Here is a 20,718-nt window from a genome sequence, read left to right as displayed (position 1 = left end):
AGGACCTTTTGACCCCTCCATTCTGTATTCCAGGATTCCATCTGTTCCTATTAAACACAAATGTATTTAAGATCATGTACTGTAATTTTTTTTGGATAGTAAGACACACAGTGAAACCCAAAGAGTTAAAGGTACCTAAAACAGAGATTAGAACAATAAAAGAGTCAAATTCCTTTTATGTGTACATATTCTTACTCAAACTGATTCTGATTAATACAGGGCCGTCCAGTGAGATGGGATCCACTGTAACATGCTTACGGTTTCAGTTTTAATTGTGCATTTGCTCAAACTACCACTAACAAAAGAAAACCTTGGGGCAAAGAGGCTCAGATCCTCAGAACAGTCACCTACTGAACCCAGCTGATTAAGAATTTCTGTTTCTGAGTTGTAGAAACACTTGTGAGGGCAGCTTTAGGACAATGCTGTCTCTGAGCAACAGCCCACTGCAAATCCAATATATTCTCAGTTGTACAAAAGTGAATAATATCAAATAAATAATGTGCTCTGGCTTTGCTGCCTGGCTAGACTTACTGTAAGTCACTCCGCACTCACATCCCAAGAAGTTCAGCTCAGGGAACATAACAGCACGTGCCCCTGTGGAACAGTTTTTCCTGCCAAACGTTCCACTCTGCTCAGGCTGCCCCGCGATGACAGACGCACAACTATCTCTCCTCACAGACACACACATACACAACTTGCTCAAAGGGCCTTTATATTAGATGACGATCTGTGCCAAGATGTCTCTCCGCTATATGTGGGCTTTTGTTTACAAGTTAGAAATTAATTTCCCTACTCTCTATCATGTGCTGACACAACACTGCGCCGATTAAAGTTTTCCAGCAGACATCTGTTACATTTGCTCTCCTGCCCTCTCAGAGTCTGCTGTGTTCGTCTGAGGACTCAAACCAGACGTGGTCTTGAATGTAGGAGTAAAGCCACCCTCGATAATAAGTAGAACTGTGAACTTGCTTGAATGTGTGCTATCAAAATGACTGCCTGGCATGAGGTGACTTTGTCCTTTTGTCCTAGTTTCACACAGTGCTCCAAATTAGATTTCCCCACAAAAGTTCCCGTTAGTGTTTTTTTTTTTTTTTTTTTTTTTAAGTTGAAGCGAGCTATCAGACAATTGTAAAGGTCTAGAAAATGTGATTACAGAGAGAGATGTCCTCATTCTGTGTGGAACTGTTCTAATTAAATCTCACCTTCTTATGATCGGAGAGAAAATAATGTCAAATGCTGGATGTTTACATGTTGTAAAATTTAAGTTGACTGACATCTCGTGGGTCACGGGGCTTCTTATTTATGGAACTGCTTTTTGAATGGAACTTTTGCTTCTATTTTAAAACATGTTTTGTGTGTAATAATGACCAAACAACCATGTAAACAAAGGAAACTCACTGACTCATACTGTTTTGCATGAAAAAGGCTCAGCAAGAGGAGAAGTGTTATAGAAAATGAGGAAGTACACTTAACATCTCTTAAGTGAGCACAGAATCAGAAGCACAACACAGCAATGAATTGCCTTCACATGGACCTCTTGGTACAGCAGAATTATTTTTCAGAGGCTGCGTGATGGTGTCTCAAGCCAAAAGTGTGAGAACTGGCAATCCTCATAAATGGAAAACTGCAGCTGATCTGCTCAGACTCTGAACAGTAGAAGGGTTTCCATCAACAAACTGTAACTCAATTAAAAAAAAAAAAACACTGGCCAAAAAAAAAAAAAAAAAAAGCCAATTAATGCCTGTTTTCATCCACAACCGTCATCCTCCAGCAGTAGGAGGTGATTTGTTGAGATAAACAGCTGTTGGCACTTTGTCAATAAACCCTTGTAGAAGACGAGGCTGTAATGAGATTACATCATTAAAAGATCTCCTGTCAAACCGCAAATAGGGGGAAATAAAAAGATATGTAGAAAATATGATGGAAATATGGAATTCATTCAGTTGGATGGCTTCCTCATTGCCCTGCATGGATTTGATGTTTGTGTTTATTTTATCTCTCTAGTGGCGCTTCAGTGGATGTTGAAGTTACACATTTTATGCACATGATCATTTATTCATCAGGTCTGTTTCCATTACAAGTTGTTGCCTTTCATTTTTATCCATACACCAGCTTTTCTAGCTCATAAGCCAAGCATAAAAAACCTTTGGCCTGTCCATTCTGAGTTTTTGAGTACAAATTGAAAGCAAGTGCTGAATGACACTTAGAAACAAACAGAAAATATCCAATAAGACTCTGGATATTGTGTCATGGCTAAAAATCACACTCTAGTCACTAGTACAGCCTTTGATAAAAAAAAAACAAAAAACTGTATCAAATATTTGCACCATGTGCTTTTGTCCGGAGCGCTAGTTTCATCAGGATATAGTGGAGCGACTGCACAGAAGGCGCGAATGAAACTAGTAAATGCCACCTGTTCAAAGATGGCTCCCCTGAGAAAGACGCAACACTCAGAAACACAGTCGAAAGTCCTTGTATAAGACGGTTCCCAGGGGAACCTGTCTGACTCCGATGAAATGGGCAAATGTGCAAAGAATAGGTATAGACATTTCAGAAAGACTATATATAGATGTACAGAGTGATCACCAGAGGAGTAGCATCTCACTCTGAATGAATGGAGGAAGAATCCAGGAAGCAGCACAGTGATTTAAACTATAGCTTGCATGTAACAAGAACACAAACAGGTGGCACAATTTCCTGCTTCGTTTAATAGTGCAAGTTATTAGGACTGAGCTTCTAGGGTTTACTTATTATACAATTGGTGATCTCTGACAGATTGGCTTGGCAGGAATTTTAGGATGTTATGTGGCAAACATTTACTATTGGGTCCCGATTGATCTCACTATGGATGGCAGCATTATTGCTTGCAGTATTCTAAAAATTCTGAATGATTGGCTGATTAATCAATTAGCTAGTAGAAAGGAAAGTAATTGGCTATTTTAAGTGTTTTTGGGATTTAAAATGCAAGAAAATTCTCAAGTTCCAGCCTCTGAGATTTGAACAATTGCAATTTTCCTTATGTGTATGATAGTAAAGTGAATATCTGTAGATCTTAGACTGTTGGTTTGACAAAAACAGGTGTCCCCTTGGATGTTTTGACTGTTTTATACCGTAAATGCTTCACCAGTTATAAAGGAATTACACCGTATGTGGTTCACGTTCATAAACAAAAGTCAACATAAAGTGAATATGGAGGCTTTCGGGTGTTCCAGCATTGCTTTGAGTCAGCTGAGACTAGCTCCACATAGCTGCTTTCAGTCTTGTTAAGGCTTAAATTCTTGCAGCGAGAGTCTGGAAAACATCTGGAAAACATCCACTGACAGCGAGCTGAGCCGAGAGCCAGACTAATCAGCCAAGTGTGGTGTGAAGTGTTTTAGCTGATGATGTAGCTTGTCACCTTTTGAAATGTCAGTGGCATGTCTCAGCCAGGTATTGCAGATGAAATATGCAAATGACTCAGCAACTCCATGACCCGTTTTTGACCCCAGGTTTATGAAGAAACAGATTTTTTTGCTCTGAAACATGTCTGAAAATCAAAGGCAGAGACTAATCAATGCCTGGGGATCTGTGATTTTGTCCAATCAGGTGCAAAAGGGGATCCTATTGACGTCTTTGCAGAGGAGAGCACTTGTCTGTCATCTAGTGTAACGCCTACTAGAAATGACGTCTGATGCAAGCACATGTGTGCTGAGCAGAGACCACAATGAGGGAAGTGAAAACTGTGAGCCGGTTTTGCGAGAAATCGTCGTATCTACGTCTTTTGTACATTTAATTGTTTACCTGTGACAGAGCTGTAGTAATGATTTGACAGGAGCGGTGCACTGTTACAGCACAGAGTGAGGTGAGGGGTCTGTTGTGGAACAAATACATCAGCCCAGACTGTGGTTCTGGCTGGTCCAACTGTTGTATAGTTTGCTTATTTCCACCAAACATTTCTCAGTTGGTTTCCCAGGATAATGACCTGTCTTCCAAGAATAATGTTTCCAGATGTGGTTACGAGGTTCAGAGCAATCTAAACATGCTATTTCTACCCTGGAATGCACATTCGCTTCACTTGAACTTCAGATGGTTTGTTGCAGTAGGAGGAAAATGCAAGGATGACACAAACACAAGACGCACACACACAAGCACGGTGCAAGCATAGTTAGACACATGCACGCATACACACACATACACACAGGCGCACACACACACAGGCGCACACACACCACAAAATAGCAGGTTGTGGCAGAATTCTGATTAGAAGTGCTGATGGATGCAAAAGATTTCTTTTTTTTTTTTTTTCTTTTTTCACTAGCAGGGCCAGTTGTTGACGGCAGCTCTTTCTGCCACACGAATTCTGATGCTGCCAACCTTTTCTTGGTGAGTTACGAACATTCCTGTGCAGATTGCAGATCAAAAGCACAGCGTGATGGCGATAAGTGCGCTCCAGCACCGGTCAGAGCTGACTGCAGGGCTTACTGCTGGCTGCTCCTGGAGCGAGCCTGCTGATCTGAGGGAGGCTGATGAAGACTAATGTGGCTGGAGACCCGTTAGCTCTGCACTCCCCATTACGGCAATTACGGCTCGTAGTGCTTCGGTGCGCCGTTTAAAGCGTGTGTGCACAGCAGCCCACACACTGCTGTACAGTACATAAGGTGCAGAAGAAAAGGCTGCAGGTAACATCCTGTACTCAGCAATGTCTTTCATTATGTTTCGTACTGAGTGTACCTGCTGTCCTCCAACCTTCTACCTATAGCTAGACTCTAGTTTTATTGTATCAGTCACATGTAATCCACCCTTTCAACTGTGCTGTACTGCTGTACAAAAGATTACATTATATTAATCTTAGTGAGGAGCTGTAGTTAGGATGGGGCTAGCCTAGCTTAGCATAAAGAGTGTAAGGAGGAGAAAACAGATACCTTACCATACCTCTGAATCTTACTGATGAATACAAAGTATCTGCTGTTTTTAATCTGTCCACAAACAAATGTAAATACAACCATTTTTGGTTTTAGAGGGAGCTGTGTGCTTAGGCCTTGTGCTAAGCTAGGCTAATCACCCATAGATATACTCTAGTTTCAATACATCAGTCACATGTAATCCACCTTTTCAACTGCAGTCCAATGCTGTACAAAAGATTACATCATATCAATCTCAGGGAGAAACTGTAGTTAAAATGGGGTTAGCCTAGCTTAGCATAAAGAGTTCGAGAAGGAGGAAATGGCTATCTTACAAAGACCTTTGGTCTGCTTACTGATGAACACAAGGTAGTGCCTGGTTTTATTCTGTAAACAAACAAATGTAAACATGACCATTTTCTGGGGAGTTTCATGTTTAGACCTTATGCTAAGCTAGGCTAATCACCTTCTCATTATATGAATTATATGAATATATATATTCATATAATTATTATTTAGTTAGTATTTATTTATTTATTTTTACCAGTAACTGTGCCAAACCTGAACATATTAAATTTTAAATCGACTTCTAATTATATTATTCCTAGCTCCTCGAACTCTTTACCTGAAACTCTTTAAATTTTAGAAGCCTGAACAATTTAACATTTGTGTTTTTTTTGCTGAGCAAAAATACTAACAGTAACCATGAATCCATTATCAGAATTGTTGTCAATTAATGTTATGTTGACAAACTGGTGCATTAGTGAAGTGTTTCAGCGCTAAAACAACCACTTCAAGCTGTAAGGAGATAGCCGAGTGTTTTAGTAGCAGCAGTTTCTTCAGGCTTACTGCCACATTATTTCCTCAGTTACACACTACAAATTATGAACCGTGCTTTCCACTTTTTTTTTTCTTCAGTCAGTAAGTCACAGGTCATAGATTATTGGATGGATTTTCATGCATCATTTCTGGACTGTGGACCAAACAAAGTCTGGCATTTACAAAAAAACAAATCACATTTACACTAGCCAGTCAGCGAGCTGAACCGGATAAGCAGCAGGATGTTTGAGTCATCTTCGGCCTGACTGTATCATATGACGTGGTGGTGGTTTGGGGACTTTAAGTCAGAGGGGTGGGAGGGTGGGGTGGTAATGTGCGACAGTGCGCTATGATGTGCTCTGTGATGTGTGTCCCCTCTCTTTGTGGGTCTCTGCAGAATAATGTGCAGACTGTGTGGAGGGAAGAGGCGGGGTTGGGTCATGGCAGAATGAAATATATAAAGCAGTGAGGGCGGACAGACTGAGCCCCCAGTGGCAGAGGCGTGATTACTCCTGTCATAAAATAACATCATCTGCCATTTCAGAAACCCTACATGACTTTAACACATTCCAGTGAGAAGCCCTTTTTTAAATTTTTTTTAAAAATATAAGCATAGATTATCTGCAACAGCACAAAGGTGGAAAAACAGATTATCTCACTTTCTAACTTTTCATACTCCCCCTGAGCAACACCAGCACTGGAAGCTAGAATTTCTGTTTGAGACAAATAGGTATTGAGCACCACTGCAAGTACAATATTTCCATGTGGTGCCTGCCAGTTAGAAAAAAGAATCAGATTCAGAAGTTGACGACTTTCCAACTGCAGCAGACACCAACCAGCTGATGACGAATCCGACTGTTCGACTGAGTCATTGGTCACATGACAGTTTTAGGATAAACTCAGTCAACAGTTCCAAATCACTGTCAGAATGTTTTCAAGAATAACCTTCAATATCAAAGCAGGAAGGAGATAGGAAACCATTAACCCCTAAGTCCTAGACTTCAGGGTTTTAGAATTTAGTCACTTCCACAGCCAAAATAAACAGCTCTGGGCTCTACAGGGAAGAGACACTCAGGAGATCTTTGAAATACAGCAACTATCTCTGTGCCCATCACTGGGCCTTGAGTGGGAGTTGAAAATCTCCACCATAAAAGGGACATTATTACTCCTAGATAATCAAAACTGTAAAGTATGAGGAGAACAGCCTTATTGCTATGAGTCAGTGACACTGATGTGATTGAACCTGTTCTAAAACTTCTCGAGAGCAGCTTTGTTAAATGTGATGCAACGAAAATTAATCACAACAGTGCTGCATCCATTTTAGTCACAGTAGCAGCAAGTGCCTCTTCACTGAAGGTGCAACCTTCAAAACATGGCGGCAGATTGCATTTTAAGAGGCAGCGATGGCCGAGTCCTGATAAAGGAACCTTCAGGGTGGCTAGGGTTAGGGGTTACAATCAAATCAGTAAAAAAAAAAGACAAACAAACAAACACAAAAATCAAAATATGTCTTTTTTTCTGATGCTTAAGTGGCTGTGATGAAGCTGTGATAAATCAATGTCTCTTATTACCCCCTTCAGGAAGAACATGCTGTCCAGTGTGATATAAAGTAAATATTTTTATATCTTGAGAGTTTTTATTTTACACCTCCAAGTTCCTAACAACCACAAAACACAACAAAAAATAGATTTTTACCATTTGGAACCTTTAACAGTCCTCATAATGTCATAAAACAGCTTTTGATCTTACTATATTTGTCTTGGTAATGTTGTTATTCACAGTACGCACAGTTCCACCATCATGCACTGATGAAGACGACGTGATGTGGTCAAAAGCTCATGAACAAGACGATCAGTGGATCTCGAGAGGAGATTGGATTTTTTTTGTATTTTAGGCCATCAGTTCTATCACTTTGTTTACCAAAGTCATTCCTAGATTTGCCACAACAATAAAAAGGCTTGGTAAGCATTCAGATAAAAAACAAACAAACAAAAAAACAACAACAACAAAAAAACATATAGTATAAAAAGCATAGCAAATTTTTAAAAAAGCCAAGATGTTAGATTGTAGACTGTGACGGAAATTTTCAACAGTTTGGGTGGTGATAATAACTTCCTGCATTTGTACTCTTTCTTAATACGTTACTTGCCCCATTGCACCTTTTTTCTGTAACAATATAACAATTATCAATTTTAATATAATCAACTGAAACAATGGTCAAGACAAGAAAGAATCTATCAGCAAAGAAATACAAGCTACTCCGTAACCCTCGGTTTACACTTAAGTCTAATAACTGCTGTGGTGTAAACAGTTTCTTTGCGCATCCAGCTGCTTTACTGCTGAGTCGACACAGATATCGCATCTGAAACTTCTATCATTCACTGATTTATTAACGCATTTGATAATGTTTTCCATCATTTCCTGACAGATTACTGCCTCATACGGGCAGATAATAGATCAGCGTGGAGCAGAACGAGGCCCACAGGCGCTTTCATGAACACCTGCTGCAAGTGATGAGTTGTTGCAAATAACAAAATCACAGACAGGAGGCCTAAATCACAGCTTACAGTGGGACAATAATTTTAATATCCCTTGAGCTATTGGGATGATTTCCTTTCTTTCTTTCTTTCGTTTTTTTTTTTTTTTATATTGGGAAGGAACATCCACACAGCATGATTGTGACAAAATACATATGCACCCTGTGGCTCCTTGTAATAAACAAGATTAGTCTCAACTGCTGCTGCTACACTCTAATAACATTATCCACTGAGCCAGTACAGTCAGAGGGAAACTAACATGAACACTGTGTCACTGTGCACAATTGGGAAGGGGGGGGGGGGGGGGGGACTCCAGCCAGATGACTGTAATTACACTGAGGATGAACATGGTTTTAATTGGAATTATCAAATTAGGCCACAGCGATGAATGCCCTTGGAGCTGTACAAGGCGGCAAATGTCAACATGGATGGCGACGACGACGATGTCTAGGTAAATGCGAGCTCTAATTGGGAGTGTACATCACCGTGTAAAGTTCAAATGAAAATCACACTCGGGTCTGCTCGAGGTCAGTTTTTTCATGCAAAATAAAGGCAGAAAGGAGCAAGTCTTTTCAGCTACACAACACGTACTCTAATGTCTTTGAATACAACGTGCAGATAATTTTTGGAGAGGTTTCACTTCCTAAAATGAAACTTCCTGCTTCCCCATACCCTCAGATTAGTTTTTGTGGCTGTGCTGGTCAATCTGACAGCACATCTGTAGTTTTAAGACTTGATTTACCCCCTTTTTTTAAAAAAAAAATATATCTTGCCAAGCAAAGTTTTATGTGACCAACTCTTACATCAATGATACTAACTCTAAATTAGTGAATTGAATGTAGACATTTACAATCTCCAATTTTGCTTGTTCTGTTTTGTCCTGCTCACACCATCATTCAAAGAAAGTGTGAAAATATCTTGTGTGCTGACTGCAATGACATTTACTGTAAACATTCACGATGCCATGGGGAAAAGCCCTTTGACTTTAAGGGCAGCAAATCAGTATTCCATAAAGTTTGGCAGCTGATAAGAGACAGAATTTAAAACAACAACAACAAAAACATATTACTTAAGTCTGCTGTATGTGATGTTTTTTTTGTCAGTGAAGATACCCTCACTTTGTCCATTTACACCATTTATCAGCTCAAGAAACTTAACACAGTTTTCAACTGTCTGACAGTCCTTGAACTCTTCATGTGTGAGGCGCTGTTTCTTCAGAAAACCACCAAATCTCAAACCTTCAGCTTTTCTCATCAAAATCATTGCATTCTGCATGTCTCGTTGAAACAAAAATGTACTACATCCTCTAAGATTTAGGAAAAATTACAAAACTGGCCTACACTGCAGACTGTGTTTACACAGAGCAAATAGGTGCCTATACTGGAAACACATATGTGTAAGTTGCAACATATCTATGGCATTTAGAGTCACCCTTTTTCCCCCTGGTATTGATAACATGTTCATTCAAGTTTTTTTTTTTTTTTTTTTTTTCATTTTTGGAAAATAAATAATGAAAGAAATTCAACTTTTGCTTTTTCCTTATTTATGATTTATGGTTTTATAACTGTTATGCTGCTTCTAGCCATAGCTGTTCTGTTTCCATAGAGATGCAGAACTTTATTTTGCAGTAACAACCGAGTGAGTAAAAATGTGACAGGAGCAAGAAATGCCACAAACTGTGCAAGGTTATGAGAGTAAATTTCCATGTCCCCAGGTTCTAACACAAGCGTTCTATTGATAGTCTGTTGTTTCCAAACTGAGACAAGCAACACTATGCTCTTTGTTCATCCAGTACATTTGGATTGTTGGCTATAATGTAATGAACTTCAAATGAGTGTGCAGACTCTAGTCCTTACTTTGAAATCTGTAAAATACTGATCATTTCATGGAGCTGCTCTGACTCGCCGCATAATATATACGTAAACACATTTGAAATTCATGAGATTTTCATTTTACATGGTTTGGGGGGAAAAAAAAGGAAAGCATTTCAAGATGTCTGGAAACGTGCATATCTAGGCAGACAGTGCATCATACGTTTCATGCACAGTAGGTGGTCTCCTGTAATATATATTGGAAGTTGGCGCTAATTGTACCTCTGCAGGACAAACTGCAGAGATCATCAGAAATGAGTTAACAGTTCATTACAAACATCAAAGGAGGATATGAGGCAGAGGGATTGATTAAACAGGGATTGCTCTACAGGGCTGTAATAAAAAATGTTAATGAGGATGGACTCTCCGAGCTTGTTTTAAATGTCTCCCTGGCTATTATTCAATTACACACTCTTATCTGTTAACACTGCAGTTGTTTAAGACTCTGGCTGCAATGTTGTAATTGGTGTTCTGGTCTTGTAAAAACTTCAACATTTTCACTTTATAAATGATGTTCATCCCCATTATGTTGCAACTTCCACAAGAGTATGTTTTTGTCTATGAGATGACACAACTCTGTGACCTCGGTGGTTCAGGACACGGTTGCAAAACTCATTGAATACCATTAAATCTGCACTGTCATCAAGACTGAAAACAAAGCTGTTTTTCTTAGTTCCTGAAAAAAAATGTCATTTTCTAATTACTCAATGTGTTTTTCCATCTGCAGCTGTTGGTGTAACAGACCAAACAAAAAGTGCTGCTCAGGCTCTATCATATACTTAGAGGATAGAGGACCGTATCAAATAACTGCATTCTAAAGGAGAGGCCATTCATAGGCTGATGTTTCTATGCCCTGCACCGAGCAAACTGTAACTAGGAAGCAACTGAGTAATACATGCAAAATCTAAACTTTCTTCCCACCTTGAAAAAAGAGCAATGAATTAATTCAAAAGAAAATCCTCTGTCTTTTTTGCATCAAAGCAACCAACATAGCATCATCCCTGAAGTAAAATCCTCCCCTTAAGATTGTGTGACGAGATTAAAGCCGAGCAGTTTTTTGGGGCTTTCCACTCCGACCACAGAAAGCTCGCTAACATCCATGGCTGAAGGCTCCTCATTCTCCATGCTGCTGATAAGCTAAACAGTTTTTCAGAAGGTCACTGGGTTGCTCATATTGATCCTGAGATAATATATGCAGGGCAGCCACGTCTGAGACATGTTGCTGATGCTCAGGCTCTGCTGATTACATACTGAGGAATGTGGAAGCATAATGAGGGCAGCTCTTTGCCATTTTTGATCAGTTTGACTCACATGTTTGACAAATTTGTTGTGCAGTTTAGCCCAAAACATACGTCCTCTGAAACATACATCCGTAGAAAATCTATTGTATTAAAGTACAACACCGGCAAGATGTGGCAGGTAAAGTTTTTAGAACAGAAACTTCAAGGAAACACCTGACATGGAAGATACAAAGTCATCTCAGGCTACGGCTGGAGTCATTATGCTCAAGTCCATCTGCAAATAGATCGAGTACTTTTCGCTGCAGATAGAAATCAATACAGTCTCCCTGCGCTTCGATCGCAGGACTGAGCAAAGGCAACACAACATCAATTCCTGAGCAACAAAGCTCAACACAGACGAATTATTAATGCACCAGATTCAACTGGACTGCAGGAATGTTTTCCTGGCTCTAATTAAATGTCTGACCCGTGGAGGAACCCATTGAGGAATCCCTCCATGTGATGTCCTCAGCTACACTCTCAGGTCTGTCGTGGTCAGCTGATCGGGGTAACCCAGGTTAGGCGATCCGCTGAGCTGCGGACCATCTTGAGGTGCTTCTGCTGCTGACACTGACGAATGAGAGGGCAAGCAGGCGAGTGTCCATCTGCTGGGCCACACAGACCTGCATCTATCTGCAGTCAGCCTAATTAACATCAGAGCTACTTCATCCGCAGCATTGGAAAGGTCTAGGCAATGACCTCATGCACGTGAATCAATACTCAAACAACTGCCAAGATTTACCTTTTAAAAGAAACAATTAGTGAGGAGCTCTAGCTGCATGGAAACCATCAAAGACAGCTGGATTACACAGTAAGAAACTCATTACCAGAGCAGGCAACATCTGCATTAAAAATGCATCGAGGACTATCTGTTTGACATCAGGAAATTATTGAGGCGGAGGGATGAAAGCTTGAATGAAAACATTTTACTGTTCCAGTCCGCGTGATCAACAAAAACACAACTAATGTACAGGACATCCAAACAGATGGCTACCACACTTAGCCAGGTGTCTGAGGACCGTTTTCTGAATCTCGTCTTCAAATCTTGAGTGACATTGCAGTGTCAAAACACTCTAAAAGCTATTTATAGATATCTTGCTGACTAATTGCTCTTGAAGAACCTGCTCACTCTGAAGAACAACGTTAAGACAAACAACACCTACCACAGCTATGGCTGAACAAGCTGCCAAATCAGAAGCAAATATTCGTCTGCTATCGAGGAATTATTAGCATCAATGAACTGCAGTCACTTCCACAGAAGCTAACTGTTGCACGTATCGAAATTTTCCGTTTAGTTCTTTTAAATGAAATAAAAAATAAATCACAGTTTCTATGCAGAGAAGCGGAAACGGCAAACAGTCGAGCCGTAAAAGTATCGGCTGCTAGTTGGCATTACCTCAGAAAGGCATCAGCACGGATCCAGTCATCTTGTTATTCCAGTCTTTGCTCTGACAACTTTCTAATGTCTCTCACTGTACGTTACCAACAGCATCTGAGCCTATCAGTGTCTGTGGGTGGTGAGTATGACTGAGCAAGTGAGGTATGTGTGAGTGTGTGTGTGTGTGTGTGTGTGATAGTTGTGTATGTGTTTGTGTGATGGCATGCCAGAGTATTTTTGGGCCCTGCCTGCTTAAATGCAGCTTGCATGAATCATGACTTCCCACATAGTAGGTCAGTGAGCAGGGTGAGTCATATTGCTGTCTTATATGGTAACACACTGCACATGTGATAGAAACACTGGGGTTATCTATAGACTGAGCTCGCTGCTTCAAATATCTAAAGCAAAGCTACTGTGTCTCAGCTCTGTCCCGGTCTTCACATGATCCCAGGTCCCATTTGTCCTTGTTTAATCTTTGATACATCTCCGAACATCTTTGACGCTCGTGAATTTGATTTTCAGTTCAGTCTGCTGAGCACTTAACCCAACGTGACCGAGACCCGTTTTGGTTTTCAACTGACACCGCTTCAGTCTTAAGTGTAACACCACATTACTGCACAACAAGCACAAAGTCTCTGACACAATCTAGAAAGAATAGCAGCTGCTTATTGCATTTCCTCGTACAGACAGTGACAACGTACACCTGCACACACAATAATCTCTTAGTCTAAACCTCTTCCTGTGCGATTGGCTGAATCAACAAGGAAACAAGTTTGCAGACACCTCAATTTGCAAGAACAGACAACCACCTCACGATGGGATAAAAACACCCCAAAACTGTCACTTGCCAAGAGGGAAAGCGCCCTTTGAAGGATTGGATTAGGGTATGTGTGGAGCTTTCTAGCAGCAGCTCGAGAAAGGAGCAGATCTTGTGCTAATTAGGCTGGTGATTGGCAGGAGAAGGGGCTTCTAGCATGAGTGTGCCCAGGACCGGATTATGTGCTGCATTATTAATGGGGCCCGGTGGAAGCGAATGGAGCGAGGGGAGGGGAGGGGCAGGGTTTTGTGGTGTGAGGCTTCGTTCGAAACAATAAATTCAGCGCGTGCGTGCAGATAAAAATTCAACCGTCAATTTCACAAAAGCTCACACTCAGAGCCCTCATGGAAAAAAGGCAAGTGGAAAGTCTCCCCACAGGAAAGAGTTGACACAGAGGCATCGCCCACGTCAAAACCTTCAAAAGCCACGTCTGTATGCATGTATGTGTACGTGCGTGGGTGTGCGTGTGCGTGTGCGATCATGTGTCTATGTAAGAGTGGGCTGCAGGGTACAAGTCTGTTGATATGGCAAAGAAAAGCAGTTTTTCACACATTGCTCTTGCATGTGTGACATCTCAAGTTTTACGAATATATATATATATATATGAAGTGTTCTTGTTTTAAATGTGCAAAACTGGAACAACTGCAAATATCCAGCTGACATCAAAGGGCTGCAAAACCAGGCTGCAGGGAGGAATAAAGACAATATCTACTGATGTGACTGATTGTAATATTCCTTTGTTGAGCACAAGAAGATATTTGACATGTCTAAAAATTCAGGGCTAAAGCTGGACATCGTATTGTTCTTTCTTTATTTGTTGTGTGTCCTGGTGTCACATCTTGCTCTGCAGTTTTGAGCTGCAGTGAAAGACCGCACACAAGACCAAACTGTTGCCAGCCGTTTACAAAGAAATGCACTTTGAATGCAGTTGATGAGGACACCTGAGTTTCCTCCTTTGACCACAGAAGACAGATTTTGAAGTTTAATTTGAGAAACACCAGGAGAAATCCAGCTGAGAAAGCAGCATAAATCCAGTGACACAACCGTACAGTGCAGACAATGTGTCGAAAAACTGTCACACGCAAAGTAACCACTGACAATCAAGTTGAGCCGAGTATTGCTTGAGGAGAAAAGTGCAGATCATTTACTGTGAACTCTGTCCTAACTTAAATGTCTGTAAAACATCATGAGATCAATCTCGTACAGTACATGAAACAATACATCCATTGATAATGTACTGAAACTGTTTCATTGTAATTTTCTTGAGCTGATGAATATTTCAGACTCAAACTGAAAGACTTTCATAGAAAATGACCTGAGACTCAAGACTCATCCTGAACAACATATATTTACAGTCAAATTCTAGGGATTGTAGTGAATATTATAAGAATAGAGGAGCAAGTTAGGAGATGCCGTTATAGAGCCACATAGGGAGCAGGTCAGGGTAGATGATGGGTGGACATAACACTGTACTTTAACACAAGAGCGTTGCTAGGTTTCCACTTTCAAACCGGTAGCCTGTTTCATAACCCTAACCATGTTCATTATGGTAACCGTGACGATTAACAGTCACTATTCTTAACAAAATGCTTGTCTTAACCCAAACCCTGGCCTCTTTCTAAATATAACCAAACCTTTACCACGGCATTGTCATTTCATAAGGGCTCCTGTTGCTGTTATGCTGCGGTGGCTCACACTGGACTAAAGGCTGTTGAGGTTGAAAGACTGTACAGGCAATGCAGGCTGGCTATACTGAATACAAATTGAATATAGTCCGGTTCTGGTTATTCAGAAATTACCCATGAAGACCTGTACCTGACAGTCCAACGTCTCAGAGATGTTATAGCTGTTGGATGTCTTAACAATCTGAATGTGAAATTACTCATTTATTTGCTGTTAACTAACTGTGACTGATCATGAGAGTTAACAGAGTAATCCTCCACAGTCCGAAGAGTCACCATCTTGTTGACTTCCATGTCTCTGGCATAGCTGCTCTAAGATAATCAGTTCAGGTCACATAAAAACCAACATGTCATCGGGGCAGTGCATGTTTAGGAGTCCGCTGTACAGCCGGCGCTGTCAGTTTACTCTGGCTGCAGTGATGCCAGTGTGAGGGAGGAGGGGAGGCTGCAACACATTCACATGTTCAAGCACTTGAAGCTGAGCTCACTCAATACCCAGCCAGAGAATGGCCATACCAGGTTAGATGACCGGCAGCAGCTACACAGTGTGGGGGAGCTAATTTGGGAAGTGATGTTAGCTCGCAAATATACATAAACACACAGCATGCACACACAAGAGAGGACTGCGTGACCAATTGGTGGTTTACAGAAGTCCACACACACACATGCATATTGCAATATCATCTCTTTAAAGAACAAGACATGCATTTTTTCTGCTGTGTGAACAACACTGTATGTTGCTCAAACACGAAGAAAGGAGTAGCCACGATTTAATATGTGTGTTAGTTTGTTTAGGGGAGCAGTGTAACTTTGAATGAGGGATTGAAAAGTGAAGAAACGTGCAGTATTATACAACAATATGAAACTGATTTTTTTTAGTTTTTTAAGCAACATCATGCAGTAAACATTATGTTTTCGTGACTATAGCATCCATCCATCCATTATCTATACACCGCTTAATCCTTACTAGGGTCGCGGGGGTGCTGGAGTCTATCCTAGCTGACTTTACGTGAAAGCAGGGGACACCCTGGACAGGTCGCCAGTCTATTGCAGGGCGATACTTAGAGACAGACAACCAAGCACACTCACATTCACACCTACGGACAATTTAGAATCACCAATTAACCTCAACATGTTTGTGGACCTTGTGGGAGGAAGCTGGAGAACCCGGAGAGAACCCACGCTGCGCAGGGAGAACATGCAAACTCCACGCAGAAAGATCTTGGGTGTCCCAACTGGGACGCGAACCGGCGACCTTCTTGCTTAAAAATGTTTGCTGTCCCTGCACAATTATGTTTTCATGGTCATCTTCACGTAAGTCCAATCACTTGGTTACAAAGGGTCGAAAGTGTTGAACAAGATGGCCATGTGCGGAATATTTAACTAAACCTTGACCAAGTGTATGATTATGCTAAACTAGGAGTCAGCTGTCTGCATTACAAATTCTCTGCTGCACAGGAATCTCACACCTTTTAGAATGGATATTTACTCGGACCATTTGAGACACGATATGTTGCACATGCACATGGCTTTACAACAACAGAGATACATGCATGGAACTCAGGATGGGAAAAATTACGCAGTGAAAATCTAGCACCTCTGATTACATATGTTATCTTTAGAAAATCCCGATCAAATGTGTTTAGAGTTGTTGTTTTTCTTTTTTTAAAGTATGATAGCGATATCATATTTTTATCTATTCCAAATTAAACATCCAGCACTAAGAATAATGGATACATCAAATAAAGATATACTTGGCCATACTTTGCAAGTTGTGCACAAAAGAACTTTGTCAAAAAAACATAATTCAAAATCCACTTTCTAGTGTTTTTTCTGTTTCTGGTTTTCTTGTTTTAAATTTTATTATCACATATTTGAACTGAACCATCTCCATGACAACTGAGCTAACTCCATCTGTTGCGAAAGACAGCATGATACGGTTAAAAGTTCACCAAAAAAGCAAGTTAGCAAACCTTTCAGTCTTTTCTATTTTTCACGATGAGGATGCACTGGCTTCCTTTAAATATTTGTGCAACTGGCTGAGAAAATACATGCCCAGAATTGCAAAATGATTCGGAAACCAGGAATCAACAGTCTGACTGACAGCTGAGATTAGCCCATGTGTTACAAAGTGTACAGAGTCTTAGAGGCATCTGCCAGAGAGATCAGTGGTACTAATGTCTATGCATTGAGCGGTAATGTATTGAGATATATTACAACATCAATGACACCAGTGCACACAGCCACTATAGCTGCTTCAGCTCCTCTCTCTGTGTAATCTCTCTGCAGCCTGAAAGTATACTTTTCTCACTCTCCATACACAGCATGTATCTGTGGTTTTTGTAACCACTGTGCTCATTTCACAGTATTTGGTGAAGCCTGCTTGTCTGAATCATATGCAACAGTTTGCAAGTTTCATACAAAGCAATCATTAGTCAGCTGATTTCACAGGTCTGAATGCAGGTATCTCTGAACATGACTGAGAACTGCCAGTGCTGCAAAACCAGCTAGAAATCCAGAATTGTGTCTTTTCAATATGTGCTTATTAAGCCGAATTATACAGACTGTAAGCCCCACTAGCAGATGCACTTTACAATATAAACTTATATGTAAATTAGTTGTAGGGCATCAGTGCAGAACATGTATCATAGGTCAGTCAGAGCTGACAAAGTACGTCAACACGAGTTCCGACTGCCTCACATCGAGTGCGAGGGCACAGAATGAAAGGTTATGGTTTCAAGTGTGCGCAGAAGTGACACAGAGTGCGGTTTAGTGGCTTTTTGGGCAGCAGTCTCGATGACTCAACCTGAAAAGAGAAAGCAGTGCTTATTGATTAGACCCCTTCACACTTCGGAGCATCACAAGTCACAGTGGAAATATTTGCAGGGAGGAGTAGGAGGAGGAACAGTATCTCTGCGTTTCTGACTGTTTATAATTCTATATACAGGAGGGGGGAAAAAAGCCGAGCCCTCAGTCATAAAACCCTCCCCGAGCAATTACTGTGTTTGGATCCAACCTGTGATTTATTTACTCAGAGGTGGGCCAGCCATGTCATGCTGCCATTAGAGCAATCTGTTAAACACTGTGCAGCAATCTGACTGCTAATGTTTGCTGTGTGCTGTCACATTATGACTGTACAACAAACATGACAAGTAAATTTTAATGGAAGCACTGACAAATGACTTACATTTTGGCTAGATAGAAAGAAACAACAAAGTAAAAATCAATGGATTACCAAGAAGTAGCTATTCTAAACTATAAATAAAGCAGGTTGACAAAGCAGTGAAAATAAAATATAATAAATACAATCTCAAATATATAACAGATCAGACTTCACTGCTGTTAATTTTGATGGAACAGTGAGTCATCACAGTATATTTTTGCTCCCAGAAGTGAAGTTGACTAAACGTCATGTTTAATCGCTTTACCAATAAATAGAGTTTTTGTGTAATCTTAAATCAGGTTAATCGAAACAGCTCATGCATCTGCCTCGCACGACGAAGATCACTGCATGGATGTGGATTTTATGGTTGAACCGCAATTTTAACTGCAAAATTTCAGAGCAAAGAACACATGTCCACCTAGTTGGCTTTGTGGGATTACTTTTGATTTGGATTTATTCATTAAGAAACTAAATATATCCATTTAGTTTCATTAACATTGCATTCTAGCAGTCTGCTCGCTAGTGAATTGTAGTCCTTGATTTAGTTATTCTAGTACCAGTTAATGGTTATTTATTGATTGTTTGTTAATTCATTGTAATCGGTGTGCAAAATAAATAACTACACATTTACACCTTGACAGCATGAACACGGTACACCAAACTTTCCCTCTGCTGTATTTCCAAACAGCCATTGTGCGTGGCTCTAAAGGTGCAGGCTGCGGGTCAAATAACTCTGTTACACTCTTGGCTCTCTATTTATCTCTGGGACTATTGATTTCTGCTTGATTAAAAAAAAAACTGAATTTTAACAAGTTCAAGGAGGAGCACTGAGTGCAAAAAGCATGGCGGGTGTTTTTTTGGACGAGTCATTTGGCCAAGAAACCTGAGCTCACACCAACAACTGTACGCTCCGGCGACAGCACAACATGGCACTGACACTTATATATAGTATGTAGTGTGGTTGACATTTTTCTGAGCAGTGTGTGTGATTGATTTTTCCATCACGGTTGGAAATGACTAATCCAATAATCAGTTGAAAGCACCATATCTATAGGAAGCACACAGCAAAGTCAGAGCTGAGCTATGTGCTTTCACATATTGATCCTCTTCTGATGTGATTTATTATATACATAAGCACACACACATACATACAGTACATCTTTGTTTGATTTAAACATCCAATTTAACTTAAAAATACAGCATTAAAGCCCTCAGTTGTCAGAGTTAGCAATGACTCTGCAGCTTGTGAGTGCAGATAAGCCTGTGTACCGCCATTTGTTAGTGTCATTACGGCTGTGAGCAGCATGGCTGACTGATGAATATAATGCCAAACTGAATGTTCATATCTCCATCTGTCAACACCTCCTTATAAAGATAAACACACAAACGTCTATTAAAAGGAGAATCTCCTGATATGACAGAAGCCATTCAGCATTCAGCTGCTTTCCTGCATGTAAATTTCCCTTTCAGAGCAAACATGAAAACGGCGGCTGAGGGAAATTTTTTATGCTCTGTTGCATTCACCAGTCAATCAAAGGGGAATTAATGTTACTCATATGCAAATGGTTTATTTTAAGTGCAAGTGGGTCAGACTTGTAACCGAATTCCCATCAGCCCTCGTAAAAGTCAGGTTCAGAGAGGTGTTCTGTTTGTTCTTTTAACTCGCGCTAATCAATATATGTATGGATCGAACGTGTACTGTTTAAACTGTGGTACAACTTGAGATAACGGTGACATATTTGTGTTGTGTCAGCATGTAATCATGCACAGTCAACCTGTGTATCTGAAGTGGTTTCTTATCAACTAAAGCAACCAAAGAAGTCGCTATTATAGGTTAGAAAACTATAGAAGTAGTAAAGGTTGGCTATTACACAACAAAACTAAATTAGGCATCAAAACTATTTACAAGGGGGTAACTCCAATATGACACAGCATTATCACCCAACAATTTAGCTCCCAATGGAACTTTATAGCTCATTTAGCTAATTTGTTTGGTTTTAACGCCACCCATAGCAACCTTGTTTTCAGTCGCTATATACAGCAAACAGCAGACAGACACCGTTAACAACTAGCTGGTGGAAATCAGTAAGCATTTAGCAAAAAGAGCGAGTTTTTCCCCTCAGGAGAGCGAGGAGACCAAAAATGGAGCTAAAAGAAGAGGGAATAGTTGACTTGTGTTCATCAGGTAGACACAACTCCAGTCTAAACTGAGGCAGTGTGTTCAATATCTAAGTAGGTTCCTATGTGCTAACACATTAGGCATAATAGCTTCATAAGTTTATAATACGTCA

General features: G+C 40.4%; 1 protein-coding gene across 2 annotated transcripts in view; it reads right to left on the bottom strand.

Moving 5' to 3' along the window:
- bach2b (BTB and CNC homology 1, basic leucine zipper transcription factor 2b) overlaps positions 1 to 20,718 on the bottom strand; it is a 103,759-nt gene that overhangs the window by 29,506 nt on the left and 53,535 nt on the right. The window lies entirely within an intron of this gene.

This window comes from Stegastes partitus, unplaced genomic scaffold (assembly GCF_000690725.1).
Source record: "Stegastes partitus isolate 25-593 unplaced genomic scaffold, Stegastes_partitus-1.0.2 Scaffold492, whole genome shotgun sequence".
NCBI classification, from domain to species: domain Eukaryota; kingdom Metazoa; phylum Chordata; class Actinopteri; family Pomacentridae; genus Stegastes; species Stegastes partitus.
Note: the sequence above shows the minus strand (reverse complement) of the source record. Positions and strands in the feature narration are given on the sequence as shown.